The sequence below is a fragment of the Phyllostomus hastatus genome, unplaced genomic scaffold (genome assembly GCF_019186645.2).
Source record: "Phyllostomus hastatus isolate PE091 unplaced genomic scaffold, TTU_PhHast_1.1 phas_contig_86, whole genome shotgun sequence".
NCBI lineage: Eukaryota > Metazoa > Chordata > Mammalia > Chiroptera > Phyllostomidae > Phyllostomus > Phyllostomus hastatus.
The window spans coordinates 61,375,003-61,378,528 of record NW_025333977.1 but is presented as its reverse complement, the minus strand read 5'-3'; positions in this window follow the sequence as shown (position 1 = coordinate 61,378,528).

The window sequence follows — 3,526 nt, the reverse complement described above, 5'->3', positions numbered from 1 at the left end:
AAAAAAAAGATATAGACTCCTACCTTCAAGCATCCCAGCTCAGGGAGATTTGCTGGCCTTTATCCATGGAGCCAGGATGACAAGAAGCCAGGAAGATGTGGAGCCAAAGTGACCACACCAGGATCATGCACACTAGACCATCATTTACCTTTTCAGAATGGACTGTACTCATCTTCACATAGAGAACTTTTCAACCCCCTTCCTTGATCTCTTTGCTCTGTTCCCTCTCCCTCCTTGTAAAAACCTCCACTTTCATTGAGATATGGGGTTGAGCTTTGAGACATGAGTCCCCCATCTTCTCAGGGGTTAGGCTTTGTAACATGAGTCCTGTCTTGCAGGTGGCCGGCACCTGAAAATAAACCACTTTATGTCACAACTGCCTCTTGAATACTGGTTTCCATAGCTGCAGCCAGCCAGATGTGCATTCAGTTGTTACATCTGTAGATTCCAAATTATACATTCTCAATCTCCAGATGGAATAGGTTTGGGTATCATGGCTTTCCTCCACCCCCATTATCACCAGCTCAGAGTGTAGTACATAGTTGTTGCTCAACAAGTATGTGTTGAATGAATGAGCCAGAAGAGAACAGTCTCTTCACACTTGCACCAGAAATGAAATGCTCCACAGAATTGGTCGAGTACATTGACTTGTTTTCCTGGAAAAATTTCTGTAACATAGAAAAAAATGTTGACAATTGGTTTAATATATATTGGTCTAATGTGTATGGCATTCCTAGGAGGGACAATATACATGATTTTGTTACACAAAAATATTTTTTTGTGTGTGAAGTTAAACAAAAAGTGTGACTTTTAAAAAGTAGGTCAAATACATACTTTTGAATTATCCTCTGGTATGTTCATAATTTTGATATTAAGAAAGAAAAATAACTGAGTCATATGCAAGTCTAGTGAATTTATACATTGCATTTTATATTTGTGAGTATACCTGTGAAACAAAATTTTCTAAGTTGTTTTTTAACTAACCACTATAATGGTTAAATTAAAATATTTTTAAAAAGATGTAATGTTATCTTTATAGAGGGTGGTGAGTTATTAGTTAATGTATTTTTTCTCAGTTATCTGTGGATTAAGCCAAGCCTGTAATATTTTATGTTATATTCATTTTGCATATGCGATGATTACTTATTCACATGAGAAGTCAGGGGAATGCAGAAAATATGCTGATGGCTGTTCTTTGGGTGTTCATGTTACTGAACATTAATAAAACTGTTTGATGTGGAGGTCATAATTTTTTTATTCCCTAACTTTTCTAGAGCTGTCTGCATTTTTCACTTGGAAAAAGAAACAATATATGGAAAATATTTAACTGTTTGGGAAAAACAATAGCCACATAATACATCAGTAACCACACAACCGCCATGCAATACACTGAAGCTGTTACTAAAACAGCATGGTTTAATTTTGTTTTTTATTTGTTCATAAATATTTTCCACATGAATAATGTCAAAATATCTTCTGATTCAAGTAGAAACTCACAAACTCCATTTATTTCTTCTCCATAAAAATCTTAACATGTAAGAGTTACTTAGACATTGTTGCTAAAATATGAAAATTAAGGGAAAGCTTATTAAATCTTTTGGTCAAGGGAAATTTCACAATTTATAATACTGCATTCACAGTATTTCTTCCTAGGAAACTTTTTCCAAAAATGTTTGAATTGAGATATGTGACTATAAAGTGAACAAGAGTTACAGGATTCTAGTCCTTGGGTAGGCAAACCAGGAAACGTGGGCTCTTAAAACAATAATCTTAACTAAGAAGTGCATTTCTACTCTTCCTATTCTAAGAGAACCAACTATCAATATACATGTTGAGTTTTTCGGAGATAATTACCTCTAAGTATATTTACAAAGAGCTACTGACAGTCTCCTGTCTTTTGCTGAAACATCACCTGCTACTCCTATACGTGTTCCATAGGTCGCCAGTGGAAATTTGTGATTTATACTATGATTTTCAAATTCAAGCTCATAGGTTTGGTGTCATTAGAACCATACTTTAGTAAATTGAAATGTACTAAAGGTAAATATCAATAAAATCTCTCACTTAACTTGCCTTTGTTAACTTACTGCTCAATTTTGAAGTTAATTTGCCCATCTCCTGACAAAATAGAAATAGACTTATAAACATCTTTGATTATATCTTGGTCTTACGTCAGCTCTTTTCGTAATCAAGTACTCCTTTGAATGCAACCTAATTAGAATCTGAAAAGTTTATTTAAAATATATTTCTATTGCTCTGGCTGGCATGGCTCAGTGGATTGAGTGCCAGCTTGTGAACCAAAGGGTTGCTGGTTCCATTCCTGTTCAGGGCACATGCCCGGATTGAGGACCAGGTCCCCAGTTGGGAGCATGGGCAAGGCAACTAATGGAAGTATCTCTTGCACATCAATGTTTCTCCCCTTCTCTTTCTCCCTCCTTTCCCCTCTCTCTAAAAGTAAATAAAATCCAAAAAATAAAACAAAAATAAATGGGATACAAGCATATATATATGTATATATATTTCTATCTATCTGAAAACTTTTCTGTAAGAAAGCAATGGTTGATATAGAAAATACTAAAGTTAAAAGAAAAGCTACAGTTGTTTTTGAAATTCTTAGTAGAAAATTATTTCTCATCCAGAAGAACTGGTAAAAAATCTCCCTCACTATCCAGAAGAATAATATTTTCAACAGAAACAAAATTAATATTAACCTAAATTAGATTTGTAGCATGAACTCTTTAAGTATAGTCTCTATTGCCTTAACAAAAAGTGACTTTGGGGGTTCGGTGTAAAATTGTGTTCTTTCACATGTCACTAAATACTAAACTATGATCAAAAGATCATTTCTTATTAAATATTTTCCTCCTGGGTTTTTAAGTATATAACTTATTGATATGCATAAATATATAATGTGTAAATGAGAAATGTAAATGGTATATGCTCATCTTTGTTCCTAGGGAGTTTTATGAATAATTTTTCATTAATCTAGTGGCAAATGTACCCTAAAGTTATGAAATTCATGCCCTTTCTGGATGAGTTTAATAAGAAATAATCTGCTATTTTTCTTTTCTTTCCTCCCTCTGCTCCAACTGTTTGTTTATGGCAGTCTTAAATATTTATTTATGTATTTGGTTATGCATATTGTTAACATCTGTCAACTCAGCACAACTCATTGAAGGATAATTATTATTCTGAAGGAAAACTAAGTTCATTTAAGAAAAGCTAAATTTAAAACTGCTTCAATCCAAAATTTAAGAAATCCAAAATCCAAAATTTGGTTTTACATCATTAATTTGACAAGGATACCCTGGGAGAAACATAATTTATATTTTTTACTTTTACAAATGTATTTAAAATATGTTATACATACATATTTCTAAATATCTGTGGTTGTGTGTATAGAAAGCACATTATTAATAAATGTCATAACCTGGATTCTGAGCCACAGCTGGATTTGATAAAGTCTTGTCTGCATAGTTTATATACAATGTCTGGACTGTTCAGGTATCATGGAATGCCAAGGAAA